The following is a 15,457-nucleotide window of genomic DNA, read 5'->3' as shown; positions in this document are numbered from 1 at the left end:
AGTTTTAAGAATTCTAGTATAGAAAAAAATGCTTACCCCATTGGCAGTTTTTTTTGCTTGATATAAAGAAATATGTCTCAATTTAAAAAATATTTTGCTTGTTTTAATTTGGCCATTTTTTGCAGTGTGTAACTTATACTAATATAATTTATAAGTGCTGGTTTATAATGCATTATAAACTCAGTAGAACAGCACATCATTATAACCACCAGGTAACACTTTACTTAAAGGTCGGGTCTATGCATTATAATGCATAGACCGGACCATAATCATTTATAATGCATTATAATGAACTTTTAATGCTTCATAACACTCATTATACATGTTTATTATTATGCATAACAACTTATAACAGAGACACTTTATAACTGACTAAATTAGGGTAGTTATATTGCTGTTCCACTGAGCTTATAATTCATTATGACCAGCAATTATAAACCCTGTCATACATGATTATAGACATTCATAACAAGTGTTATAATGCCTTTAACTGCATTATAATGTATTATAAATGTGATTATAATGTATTATAGACCCAACTTGTAGGTAAAGTGTTACGAAAAAAAAGTTATATTGTCCTGAGTTAATGTAAAACAATACAATTATTTTATTTTATTTAATAATGTTATTATTATATATTTTCTTTAAAACCTTGGAAACTGTATACTACTGTACATGGGTTATATTGATCCAAGCTGGAACACAATCCATTGATTGATTATTAAAATGCACACGGCCCACCCATCTGACCACTTAACACGGGTGATCAGATGGATGGGCTGCGAACGCTTTAGATATTTTCAAGTGGGCCCTGATCCAGAAACGGTGTTTTTGTTCCACTTGTATAGATAATATAGACACTGCAACATGTTAGAGATAATATGAAATAAAGTACAAGAACTTACCGACATGAACAAAATAATGACATCATCCATACATTTGTGGCTCTTCAACTCCTACACAAATGATATTAAACAAACAGGAAATATATTGTTAACTCAGTATAAATTCTTTGTTAGCTTGGAGTCAAAAACAAAAGCATAAGAAGTATTGTACTGTATATGAATCACTAGCAGGGGTCATCACCATGCCAGCTTGTGATGGATATAGGGATGTTAACAATTAATCGATTTATGATTAACTACCGTTAAGAAATTATCCAATTAAATCAAACAATTAACAATTAATTGAAAAAAATATATATATACATATATATATATATATATATATATATATATATATATATATATATATATATATATATATATATATATTTTTTTTTTTTTTTAATGTTCAGAACCCAAGATATGATGATTTGAAGATTTTCTGCTCCATTCACTTCTTGTTTAACTTACTGAAAAAGGCTGTATCTCGGCTTCTAAGCACTTTTTTTTAAATCTGAAATGAAGATTCTCAGATTTAAAAAAAAAAGCCGCTTATCAGTTAACCGGTTAATCGGTCGATAAGGTTATAAATTATCAATTAATGAATTGATGGATAATTTGCATCCCTAGATGGATATGTTCACTAATATTTTTTTTTGGCACAGACATACAAAATAAGTGATCAATAATTTTACCAGAAATACCCAATGTATAATCTATGCCATAAATACTATGGTAGGAGTTCATTTATATTATGTATATACTGTAACATGGCTGTATATGCCATTTTACATGCCTTGGCACCAAAAAGGTTGGGAAACACTGGTCTATGCCAATGTGCTACACATACAATGATAGTATTTCTGCATTAACCACTGAGCCACAAAGAAATATGGGGGAAAAAAAACAAGCATCTACAAGCTCACATTACATTGCATCATGACATGTTGAGAGCTTGTAGATCTGGTATTTTCAAAACATTTCAGAATTGTTCTAATTATTTATTTATTTACTTAACCTATAATGACATGCCCAAAATAGGGATGCCAGAGGCTACCTATTCTGAAGAAAACCTTAAGACTGCCAGGTGGCTTTAGAAAGGCATTAAATGTGGCATGGTGAAAGTCTATTCTGTATTTGGAGTGATACAGAGGCACAGAGTGCAAAAGTTATACCGTGGACCCCCATCTCAAAATATTTTGTTCCAGGGACCCCCAGAAGTTGTAACAGGGTTAAAAAATGTTCGCATTAAACAATATTGATACGATTTGCACACATTTTCACGATTTTTCTAAAATAGCAGATCTACAAGTTCATAGCGCGGCACTCGGTGCGCGCTATGAGCTTGTATATCTGCTATTTTTGAATAGCCAAAGAAATCTTAAAATGACACACAGATGCGTTCCCGGTCTTAATGGGTTAACTCATTAAAGGATGCTGGGTGAAGTTTATAATGCAATCCTAAAACACCTCTGTGCATAGATTAAACCATTAAAGGATGCTGGGTGAAGTTTGTTCATAGAATAAACCATGGTGCATTTTGTCCATGCGTATTTCGTTATCTGTGTAAAAGTACTGAAATATAGAAGTATTGACACAATAAAATATATTGTTGCTTTGACAATCATCAGAATAAAAGTTATAACAAGTTATAACACTATTAGAAAGTTTAAATAAAAAGATCCATGTTTAAAAAATATAAAAATGGTGGTCTGTCTGTATAGCCTCTGCTGTGTATGATAATCATTTAATTTAATGTTAAACTAGAAAAAGTGCTCCTCGGAGCACAGGTCTCCACCAGGTCAGGTAGGTTATTGTGGCCTCCTGGTGGCGCTACAATAGGCCAATGTCAAAAGGTTCTGTTTGTTTGTTCTTAGGTCTTGCACGGCAATCGGACACTGCATTAATGATTTGAGGCATTTTGTTCAAATTTTGCTAAATTAGACCTACTGGTGGCGCTATAACAGGCCAATGTTAAAAGGTAGCATTTGTTCCTCAACATAGTGTGAATGTGCGTGCAAAGTTTGACCGCAATCGGGCGCTGCATTCATGATGTGCGGCATTTTGTTCTAAACGGGCCACTCCTGCAAACTTTAGATGTGAATCTTAGCCAATCGGGATGGAATATGAAAAATTAAACAGATCCATCTTGATCACATGACTATAGACATCATGTGTACCGATGTGCGTGAAATTTGGATAAAATCGGAAGGAGTAATGTAAAGAAATATGTTTTACATAAGTCGGCCTCCTGGTGGCACCATTAAATTCAGATGTGAAAAATGCAGGGCAAAGGTTTTTCCTTGACCTCTAGGGAGTGTGCATAAAAAGTTTTACACAGATTGGTGCAGTTATAGGTAAAAACACGAATCGGGCTGTTATAGCGCCACCATGAGGCTGATTAGAAAAATCTCCAGTGGAATTTCTTCCTCGGCATAGTGGGAACGTACGTGCAAAGTTTCACGGAAATTGCATGCTGTGTTCATAATTTGAGGCATTTTGTTCAAAACGGAGCAGTTCTGCAAACTTTGGAAGCCATTTTTAGCCAATCAGGATGGAACATGAAAAATCTGAAAGACACGTTTCGTTTAATGACTATAGAGATACTGTGTACTGATTTGCGTGATGTTTGGACAAAATATGTAGGAGTACTGTGGAAAAATGTGTTTTGCAAAAAGCGACCTCCTGGTGGCGCTATAACAGGGCCATATGAAAAAATTGGGGCAGAGGTTCTGAATTGGCATCCAGGGAGTGTGTGTGCACAGTTTCGCTGCGATCAAGCCAACGGTGCGGGAGATTAGCTGTCCACAGACGGACGGACAGACAGACAGACGGACGGACGGACGGACGGACGGACGGACGGGGGGTAAAACATACTCTCTCGCCATGCCTTTTGGCCTGGCGGAGACAATAAATGTAACATAATTCATAAAGGTGACCGTGAGGATTGTACTGTCTATGTGACAATAAACATATTTAACAGATTGTCAATCCCTGTCGAACAGTATCCTATACCTCATGTCACCAAGCTTTCCACAGTACAGTCACTGAATGTCTGCTTGTCTGCTACCCATTTATAATTATAATAATAATAATAATAATGATAATAATAATAATAAATATAGCTGCAAGCAGCGATAATACGGGGCCAGTGAATAGAGAGAGAGAGAGACATGGAAACGGAATAGATTGAAGAGAGAGAGAGTGACATGGAAACAATAGATTGATGAGAGAGAGATATGGAAACATAATGGTTTGATTGGACATCTCAACCTACTGCCATTAACAGGATTCGAACTCTCAACCTTCAGACTAATAGGCTGCAACACTACCTATAGTGCTATAGCTTTGTCCAGGCTGATATTGTCTGTTGAAGATCATAAACTATTGCCTTCTTCCATGAACCAAGCCCCTGTTTCACTAACACTAAGATCACTCGTTCACAAACCATTTACCAATGAAGAAATTGTACATCTCCTCAGAACCAAAACTAGTGAAAGTAGCCGATCTACAAGCTCACAAACCATGAAAAGTTGTGAGATTGTAGATCAGCTATTTTCAGAATGAAGTATGTCATACGTTGAAAAAACGTACTCTCAAATAAGCATTTCAGGTTATCTTTACCATTTGCACATGTATTCATTGATACAGTCATGTTGTTGGCAATTCAACTTAAATTAAGTCTGCATCAAGTGAGGCTTGAACTGGCGACCTTGAGATTGTGAGGCATTTATTTAAGGGAGACGCCATTGGCCCAACAGACAAGTAACTGTGAAAAAGGAGATCACACCGATGATACAGTTTCACGCAAATAGCTGAAAAATCCTGGGTTTAAGTGTTTTTCAAACTGCTCAAAATTGCGGACAATCTAAGGGCGGAGCTTACTGGTCAAAGCGATAGATGTGTTCCTCATGAGTCAAGGCACAAGTGTAAGCAAGTTTCACGACTTTCGGCCAAACGAGGCATGACTTTTGCCTGTTTAAAGTTTGCATTTTCAAAAAATTGCTATAGCGCCCCCCTTTGGCCAATTGGAGTGAGATTGGTTTCAGTGATATTTGGAATGACTCTCTACATTACTGCAACGTTTCAAAGAAATGTGAGTCTTGCATGTATGTGTTAGGGGCAGATGAATAATTTTCATAAAACTGCAATAGTTAAAATCTATTTCCTCCTGGGATTTTTGAGTAATCTGCACAAAACATTTTACACATGAACTTAGGACCTTTGCCGACAAAACAAAAGCGGCGGAATTTCCATAAGTGAAAAAATGCAGAAGTTATGAGCCAATGGCTGTTTTTCATATAATTCAAAATGGTGGGCGATCTAAAGGTCAGAAGTCAAAAGTCAGACCACGAAAGTTGTCGGGCATGAAGAGACGCATGTGTGTATTGAAGTTTCATGGTTGTAGGTCAAACAGGGCATGAGTTGTACCTGTTCAAAGTTGGCACTTTCAATTGAGTGCTATAGCGCCACCCTTTGACGAATGAGTGTGAGAATTATTTCTTGGTAGTTTTTCATGAGCATCTACCATATGGCCGAGTTTCGTAAAAAGCGTATGCACGGTTAAGCCAGAACTGGCAAAAACAAGTATTTTTCAAACTGCTCAAAATTGCGGAAAATCTAAGGGCGGAGCTTAATGGTCAAATCGATACGTGTGTTCCTCATGAGTCAAGGCACATGTGTAAGCAAGTTTCACGACTTTCGGCCAAACGAGGCATGACTTATGCCTGTTTAAAGTCTACCTTTTCAAAAAATTGCTATAGCGCCCCCTTTTGGCCAATTGGAGTGAGATTGGTTTCAGTGATATTTGGAATGACCCTGTACATTTCTGCAAAGTTTCAAAGAAATGTGAGTCTGCACGTATGTTTTAGGCACAGATGAATAATTTTCATAAAACTGTAATAGTTAAAATCTATCTCCTCCTGGGATTTTTGAGCAATCTGCACGAAACGTTTAACACTTGAACTTTGGACCACTGCCTACAAAAATTTCCAACGGATTTTCCATAAGTGAAAAAATGCAGAAGTTAGGAGCCAATGACTGTTTTTCATATAATTCAAAATGGTGGGAGATCTAAAGGTCAGAGGTCAAAAGTCAGACCACGAAAGTTGTCGGGCATGAAGAGACGCATGTGTGTATCGAAGTTTCATGGTTGTAGGTCAAACAGGGCATGAGTTGTACCTGTTCAAAGTTGGCACTTTCAATTGAGTGCTATAGCGCCACCCTTTGACGAATGAGTGTGAGAATTATTTCTTGGTAGTTTTTCATGAGCATCTACCATATGACCGAGTTTCGTAAAAAGCGTATGCACGGTTAAGCCAGAACTGGCAAAAACAAGTATTTTTCAAACTGTTCAAAATTGCGGAAAATCTAAGGGCGGAGCTTAATGGTCAAATCGATACTTGTGTTCCTCATGAGTCAAGGCACATGTGTAAGCAAGTTTCACGACTTTCGGCCAAACGAGGCATGACTTATGCCTGTTTAAAGTCTGCCTTTTCAAAAAATTGCTATAGCGCCCCCTTTTGGCCAATTGGAGTAAGATTGGTTTCAGTGATATTTGGAATGACCCTGTACATTTCTGCAAAGTTTCAAAGAAATGTGAGTCTGCATGTATGTTTTAGGCACAGATGAATAATTTTCATAAAACTGTAATAGTTAAAATCTATCTCCTCCTGGGATTTTTGAGCAATCTGCACGAAACGTTTAACACTTGAACTCTGGACCTCTGCCTACAAAAAGTTCCAACGGATTTTCCATAAGTGAAAAAATGCAGAAGTTAGGAGCCAATGACTGTTTTTCATATAATTCAAAATGGTGGGAGATCTAAAGGTCAGAGGTCAAAAGTCAGAGGGTGAAAGTTGTTCAGCATGAGGAGACGCATATGTGTATCCAAGTTTCATGGCTCTAGGTCAAACAGGGCATGAGTTGTACCTGTTCAAAGTTGCCATTTTCAATTGAGTGCTATAGCGCCACCTTTGGACGAAAGATTGTGAGAATTATTTCTTGATCGTTTTTCATGACCATCTACCATATGGCCGAGTTTCGTAAAAAGCGACTGCACGGTTCAGCCAGAACTGCGAAAAGTGGCAGAAGAAGTGACAGAATACTGCCAATAACAAAACAGGTCCAGAGCTGAGCTCTGGCCCCGTAATTATAATAATAATGTGACGTCTGCTACCTGTAGAATAAATACATAAAAACAATGTAAGCTTCCTGTATTCAGCTCTCAGCAGCAGACACGTGTCCCATTGTAGCCAAACGGGGAGCAGTACTGGCAGCGGACGTAGGGGGGTTTTCTGGTTTGAATGGGAAACATGGCCACAGGCTGACTAAATAAGCAATTTAAACGGGTAGTTTCGCTCCGGACCTAAAATATTATGCCCCGAACCAAACCTTAAACATCCGTGCAGTGTGGAATCTACCATTAGTTTTGGGATACGATGTTGACAAAGGGGTAAACAGCGGAGCCTTTGCGGCCGTTCCACCGATTCTGGGTGACATCCACATACTGTAGAACCTCATCTCGGAGCTGAGTGAGAGGTTCTTAATGGAGCTAACACTTCCCTAGCCTTGATACAAGACTGTCATATATGACCGATGACCGTTTTGATCCAAAGCTCCCCAGTTCCAACACAAGTTATCAAGTTGATCAACATGTATATCTATGTCTCTATGACCACATAAAATAAAATATAAAATTGACCTGAGAACAAAACTCAACAATAATGTTACAGCAACAGAAAGTCACGACAAAACTCTAGTCCTACTGAATAATTTTTTTGCAGGGCGTTGCTGAAAATGAGCACTTGTGCTCAGCTACTACCCTGGGTAAATAAAGAACAAAAAAAAAAAAAAAAAAAAAAATGGATCATCTCACAACTAAACTAGTAGCTACACCTTCTACTAAAACAATAATGTTCTCAAAATATGCAAATGTTACATAGAAGTAAATTAGAGATCTAAATGGTTCTTCAGAATTATTTGCAAACCCATAAATTCGCATTTCCTACCAGTGTAATGTCCTTATCACCTTGTCCGTCTGATGTAAATACATTCAGTGTCACCAGTAATCGAATACAATCGAAACTAAAAAAGACGTGAAGGGGAACTTCCACAGGATGTAGCCTGGGATCAATTCACTTGATCCCAGGTTCGCAGGTTGCTGATCCGGTCTGGGTTTGGAGCGGATACGGAAACGTTGTATTTGTGTATGTGCGTGTGCGTGTGCGTGCGCGTGCGCGCGTGTGTGTGTGTGTGTGTGTGTGTGTGTGTGTGTGTGTGTGTGTGTGTGTGTGTGTGTGTGTGTGTGTGTGTGTGTGTGTGTGTGTGTGTGTGGGTGAAAGTTACAGGATGCAGTAGGCGGGCTTTAGACCGGATGTGAGTACTGAGCAGCAAATAGAAAGCAGCTTTCCACACAGAGCCATGTGTATCTCTGCAGTATATCCACTAGATGGAGCCATTACTACATAAAACGGACCTTTCAACAATCTTTGATACAATTGTGACTAAAATAATAATAATAATAATAATAATAATAATAATAATAATAATAATAATAATAATAATAATAATAATAATAATAATAAGGGTAATAATAATAATAATAATAATAATAATAATAATAATAATAATAATAATAATAATAATCTTTATTTGTATAGCACCTTTTAAAAGCAAGTTTACAAAGTGCTTCACAACACAACCCACAACAGACAGTGTGGGGAAAGGAAAACAAAAAACAAGACACAGACAGTTCATTTAACAAATACAACAGCAAAAAAGCAGAAAACAACAATAGAGGCCATACAATGGAGTCTTCAGATGGGTATAGTGCTCTAGTTAAACGCCATTCTAAAAAAAGTGGGTCTTTAGGCGAGTTTTAAAAATGGCCAGTGAGGTAGCTTGTCTAACTTCCAGTGGAAGATTATTCCATAAAAGTGGAGCCCTAACAGAAAATGCTCTACCCTCTCTGTGACCATATTAGATGTTTGAACATCAAGCAACAGCTGGTCTGATGATCTAAGGTTGCGGGAAGGGATGTAAAGGGGGAAAAGGTCTGAGATATAGGCAGGTGGGCAAGGCTGTTTCGTGATTTAAAAACAAACAATAATATTTTAAAATCAATTCTTAAAACCACAGGTAGCCAGTGTAGTGAGGCCAGAACAGGGGTGATATAGTGACATTTTCTGGTTCTAGTAAGCACCCTAGCTGCAGTATTTTGGACCAGTTGAAGGCGGTTGATGATTTTTTGAAAAACAAATTAAATGTTTGTGAAACATTTAATTTGTCTCCATTTGTGCATTAATTGATTCAGAAATGGATTTCATCTTCATGTTGAACACAATAAATAAGCACAACACACAAGATATTTAGTGAAATATGATATCCAGCTACCAGACACTTCTAGAGGACCTATACATCAATAAAGTAAGAAAAGAAAATAATATCCATCTTAAGCAGCTGTCAACTCTCAGGGGTAGACATTAAGGGAAATTTGCCACTGGCCCCAGCATTATAACCACTGGCCCAGGATATTCATCAGGTATTGATCCCCATAATAAAAAAAAAATACACATTTTAATAGGGAAATATCTAGATTTAGTTTTATTATGCACTTTCTGCTTGCCTGTCATTGTTGGGAGGTAGAAATATTGTTATGGCTCTATTCTTAAACAAAAAAAAGTGAGTGTGTCCCTGACGGAGTCTGTGTAAATATGTCCAGGTCCTACTCGTACTACATTGAAGTGTACATGGATGACCTGGACTGGGTGAGAGTGGTTGACCATGCCAAGTTCCTGTGTCGCTCCTGGCAGAACCTATACTTCACACCTCGTGTGTGCAGGTAAACCTCAACTTAACTTCTCATTTCTCTCCCTGCAATGATGTAATGGAGAATCAGCGATAGGCCCTGCGGCTATCAAAAAATAATGCATTGTGAACTTGTAGACCCGCTATCTTTGCTATTAAAAAAAGGGAAAAGAAAGAAAATAATTGAAACTTTTGAAAAGTGTGTGATTTGCACAAAATAGGGACACAAGGGTTAACACTACATCTATGAGTATATTTATCCAGATGAAAAACTATTATTAGGGTGAATACATTTTTAGATTAAACACTTTTTAGCTTTATAAAAGACCTCCCAAGTTGGATGTCTACCTGAGGAGTAGTGATGCGCGGGTTGACCCGTAACCCGCGGGACCCGCGGGTCAACCCGCGGCGCGGGTGGGTCGAGTCAGAATTTCGGAGAAAATGATGCGGGCTGAGGGTGAGCGGGTCACGCGCTCTCACACGCAAAAAAAATAAAAATAATAACATGCTCTTGTTTTGTCTTTATTCCTAATAAGAATAAGAATAATAACAATAAAACAGTTTGAATACACTTGGGGATTATTTTCTAACCATAATTTTACAGAATAAAAAAAAAATCGCGGGTCGCGGGGCGGGTTGAGCCATAGATTCATATATGGGTTCGCGGGGCGGGTTGAGGCGGGTTGCGTTCCGTTGCGGGGCGGGGCGGGGCGGGTCATGAAAAAACCCGACCCGCGCATCACTACTGAGGAGGTTGTGTGGTTATACATATGAACTTCATCATCATTTCTAATGAAATATTTGCATCAAGGGATGGTAGATCTCTGACGGAACAGTGGCGGACAGCAATGGGTTCATATCCTGCGACAAAAGCTCTGTCAGGATGATTATTGGCTTGAGAACATTAACTATGTCCTTTGCTGTTCTCCACTGGGCTGTTGTTGTGAGGTCAAGATCACGATTGGCCAGTTTGCTTACACTTAAATCTAACAGCATAGCAGAAACCGGCCCTCTCTGCTCTATCAGGCGATCGAGCATCAAATAGACTGCATTCCAGCGAGTCGCAACGTCTTGCATAAGTTTATGGTGTGGCACACCCTGACCCTCACCCTGGCCTTTCTGTTTGTCTGCAAGTGCTGTGGTTTTCTTGGCACTTTTTTTTAAGTGAGAAACAAGTCACCTTGCAGCAGCTACAGTGCGACTGACAGTATCTTGCTGCTTGAGCGCAGTGTTGATGCACAGTTGTAAAGTGTGGCCATTCCATTCCATTCCATTACAGTCATTTAGCAGATGCTTTTATCCAAAGCGACTTGCAATAATAAGTGCATTCAACATAGGTAGGGAACGAAACTACTAATCACCAGAAGTCTTAAGTGCATTTTCTTCTAAAACAAGCAAACAGAGAATATGGAGCGCACACCTGTGTTGATGAGGTGCTGGCCACAGCAGATAATAATGTTGAAATGGATGAGGCCGCACAACTCTTTAGCCACGATGCATAAAGTTTAATGAAATGAAACCAACGTTTCGACAAATATAGTCTTCCTCAGGGTTTAACAGGGAATGGTGCAAACATCACTTATATAGGGACTGGGACAAAAGGTGTGCCCTTTACATGGGAGTGTCCTCAATCTACCAATCAATATGGGTGTGGTGGAGAATTACCCAATACTGACCGACAACACTAAAGTAGTATGCCAGTGAGCTGGTGCACATATCATTTCATTGTTCATTTGTATTAAAAAGTGCAATGACAATATACAAAAAATATATACATGTTACTAGGAAGCTCTGAGACATAAATACATAGTAACAGATTAGGAACACAACCAACAATAGGAAAAACATGAACAGAGAAATGCATTGAATCGAAAACTCTGTGATGCAGGAGGGGACAATTGCCAGGACTCAATTGTGAATGCTCTTGGCCAAGAGAATGCACAGGGAGAAACAGCACCACCTGGTGTCGTCTGTCTGTTTGACACATTTGGGTCAAATGTTTTAGTTAATGTTTTAGTACAAGACAAGAACAAGGATCAATAATACTTTAAAAATGTTGTAAACAGTTAAGGGCGGGACAAGCCTTTGGGAGAAAATGTTTTCAAAGAAACAAAATTATAATTATATCTTTTTGAAGAAATGTGAGACAAGATAAGTACAAATTGAGCCCAATTGGTTAGGGAGAGGGGTAGAGGGGAACAAGTCCAGGCTGGGATAGCCTATAATGGACGTTTAAGCTCTACTCACTCTCAAAGGAAAGGTCTCAAATCGAAATCAACATTAAGGCCATTTGGGGCTAGGGTATTCAAGTAATGTATCCAAAAGGCTTCTCTCTTAAGCAATGTGTTGTCCAGGTCACCTCCTCTTCTGGGGACAGGCACCTTTTCAATGCCTATGTAACGGAGAGCAGAGATAGAATGATCAGCCTCAAGAAAATGTTCTGCAACAGGGTATATCAAATTTTTGCATCTAATGGAACTGCGGTGTTCCGCTACACGCGTCTTGAGAGCGCGTGTAGTTTTACCAACATAATATTTTCCACAAGGGCAATAAATAACATATATAACACCCTTTGTGTTACAGGAGATGACCCCCTTGATGGGGATTCTTTTGCCTGAATGGGGATGTTGGAAAAATGTACATTTAAAAGTGCTGTTGCATTGTGCGCAAGCGCCACACTTATAATTCCCATCTGGGATTGGGCTGAGGACGCGTTGCAAGCTCTTAACTGGAGGAGGGAGGTCAGAATGCACTAAAGAATCTCTTAAATTTCTACCCCTTGAGAAAACAACTCTAGGGGGATCTGAGAAAGCAGTTTGGAGCGCTGGGTCTGATTGCAATAGGTGCCAATGTTTTTGCAAAATTGGTTTGACACATTCAGCAGCTCGGGAGTATTTGGTGATGAATAAGGGTATGGAATTGTTGCTCATAGGGGCCGCTTTTAGGAGGTCGGCCCTAGACTTATGATTAATTCTGTCAACAGCAGTGTGTAATTGCTTTTTAGTGTAGCCCCGTTCTCTGAACTTGTTGACCATTGTGTGCATATGCTTGGTAAAATCACTGGGGTTCTTACAGATGCGCTTTAACCTGCACAATTGGCTATATGGTAGACTGTTCTTTAGAGGGAGTGGGTGACAGCTATCCGCTCTTAGGAGGCTGTTACGGTCGGTGGGCTTAGTGTAAAGATCAGTATAGAGTGAACTGTCTCTACGAATGATCCAAGTATCGAGGAAGCTGACTCTATCTGAATCGAAGCTCATAGTGAACTTTAGATGTTCAGAGGAAGCATTCAAGAAAGATCTAAAGGAATGCAACAAGTCAACTGAACCCCTAAATAGGCAAAAAATGTCATCAACATACCTCTTGTAGATTAACAGATTTGAAAGGAAAGGATTTGTTATATTATTGAGGATTTTTGTTTTTTTCCAGAAATCCCACATATAGACTAGCAAAATTACAGGACATATTGGAGCCCATAGCCTCGCCTTTTTGTTGTAGGAAAGCATCATCCTGGAACATAAAAAAGTTGTGAGTACCAATTCAGCAAGAGTAATAATGCACTGGTTTGAAGGTCTCGAATCTGTTCTATGCAGGTTTAAAAAGTGTTCAAGGGCTTTGATGCCATCGTCATGGGGAACATTTGTGTACAAGGCTTCCACATCAAAAGTAACCAGTAAACAGTCTGGGGGTAAGGGGGCCATGGACTCCAAAATAGAGATTAAATGACCTGTGTCCTTAACAAAAAAGGGAAGCTGTTCGGCCATGGGTCTGATGAAATAATCTACAAAGGTGGAAATGTTGGAGGTTAAAGAACCAATGCCTGAAACTATGGGGCGGCCAGGAGGGTTAGTGGGGTTCTTGTGGACCTTGGGTATGGTATAAAAAAAACGGGGTTCTTGGGTGTTCTACTGATAGGAATTCAAATTCCTTTTTTGTGATTTCTCCTGAACGAAAAAAACGTTCTAAAACACCAGAGACAATAATTTTGAACTGTGGGGTAGGATCACCTGGTAAGCGGCTGTAGAAATGTGTGTCCTCTAACTGTCTGGCACATTCTGTAATATAATCAGCCTTGTCCAGAATAACTAGTGCTCCACCTTTGTCAGCTGAGCGGACTATAATTGAAGGATCAGCCTGAAGGTCGGACAGGGCCTCTGTCTCTGCTTTGCTGAGGTTACTAAAACTGGGTGTAGGGGTCGTCGGATAAAAAAACATTGCTGGACAGGGATGAAGCGCTGGTAGAGCGATGGTCCATTGCAGGGGCGCGCCTGGATGCTGTTCTGCGTTGCTGCGCTGGTGGGGCAGGCTGTCGGGTGGGTTCCTGGTCAGTGGATCTCCAGGAGTAGACGCTGCCATCTTCTTTGTCCTTTTTGTCCAGGTTGAACTTTTTTATCCTTTTTTCTCTCAGTTCGGCCTGTAGTTTACTCAGGGTGTCCTCTTTTGATTGTATGATTTCATTTAATTTACTTGAGTCATTCAAGGTACTCTCTAGAGCTGTGTGCTTTTCTAGAATGTCCTGATCCAACTCTGTGATGTCTTTTTCAAGTTGATCAACCACTAGAGTCATTAGATCAAAAGAACATTTATTCAGTATGGCACACCAACGGTCACAGTAATCGTCTGTGCGTTCGCCCAAAGAAGGCTCTTTTTGCCACCGCAGTCCTTGAGGAATGACATTTTGGCGTATATAGTCACTTAAAGTGACAGCATGTAGACGTTGTCTTAGTCTGCGTTTAGACAAGTTAAGCAAGTCCCGAGCCAAATCAGAGTGGTTAGTTGTGCAGTCAAACAATGACTCTTGTATGACTATTAATCACGTTCAGTCTGACTAAATTCAAAACTGCATAGGGTCAGACCTGGTGTTTGTTCCAGATGTGGGTTGTTGTTGTTTCGAAGCATCTTGTGGACTTATTCTTTAGGGTGCTGCTTCCAGGAGGGAAATAGTAAGGCAAACAGAGAATATGGAGCGCACACCTGTGTTGATGAGGTGCTGGCCACGGCAGATAATAATGTTGAAATGGATGAGGCCGCACAACTCTTTAGCCACGATGCATAAAGTTTAATGAAATGAAACCAACGTTTCGACAAATATAGTCTTCCTCAGGGTTTAACTGGGAATGGTGCAAACACTTATATAGGGACTGGGACAAAAGGTGTGCCCTTTACACGGGACTTCTAAAACAAGCAACCAAGAGTATACCAAGTGCTAAGGTAAAAGTGCAATATATCAGCTACAGTACCTACTTTCTTAAACAGATGAGACAAATAGCAGAATCAAATGAGCAAATGAGCAAGAGCTAAAAAAAATACGTGTATAAACAAGATCCAATAAAACAATAAAACAAGAGTTCGTACAACTATTTAACGACAAGTAGGCAAGGCGAAGAGGAAGGGTAGTGTTTCCTGAAGAGGTGGGTTTTCAGCCTGCGGTGAAAGATGGGCAGTGACTCTGCTGTCCTGACATCAGTGGGGAGTTCATTCCACCACTGTGGGGCCAGAACAGAAAAAAGCTGTGACCGTTTAGATCGGCCAGAAGTCCCACTGAGCGACGAGGCAACCAGTCGCCCTGAGGCGGCAGACCGAAGTGGTCGGGCAGGGGTGTAAGCATCGACCATAGCCCGGAGGTAAGAAGAAGCTGTTCCTTTCACTGCCCTATAGGCTAGCACCAGGGTTTTAAACTGGATGCGAGCCACTACGGGGAGCCAGTGTAGAGAACGGAGAAGGATAGTTGTGTGGGAGAACTTGGGGCGGTTAAACACCAGACG

General features: G+C 39.7%; 1 protein-coding gene across 2 annotated transcripts in view; it reads right to left on the bottom strand.

The window, feature by feature from the left end:
* LOC311039871 (uncharacterized protein) overlaps positions 1-990 on the bottom strand; it is a 29,215-nt gene extending 28,225 nt beyond the window's left edge. For both annotated transcript variants that reach the window (XM_084049878.1, XM_084049879.1), the window contains exon 1: positions 906-990. The gene's annotated coding sequence lies outside the window, so the exon portion shown is untranslated. The remainder of the gene's footprint in view (positions 1-905) is intronic.
* Between the last annotated feature and the right edge of the window lie 14,467 nt (positions 991-15,457).

Source organism: Gymnoscopelus microlampas, assembly GCF_963454915.1.
Source record: "Gymnoscopelus microlampas genome assembly, chromosome: 23".
Taxonomy (NCBI): Eukaryota; Metazoa; Chordata; class Actinopteri; order Myctophiformes; family Myctophidae; genus Gymnoscopelus; species Gymnoscopelus microlampas.
The sequence above is the reverse complement of the archived record's forward strand: the minus strand, read 5'-3'. Positions and strand labels throughout refer to the sequence as shown.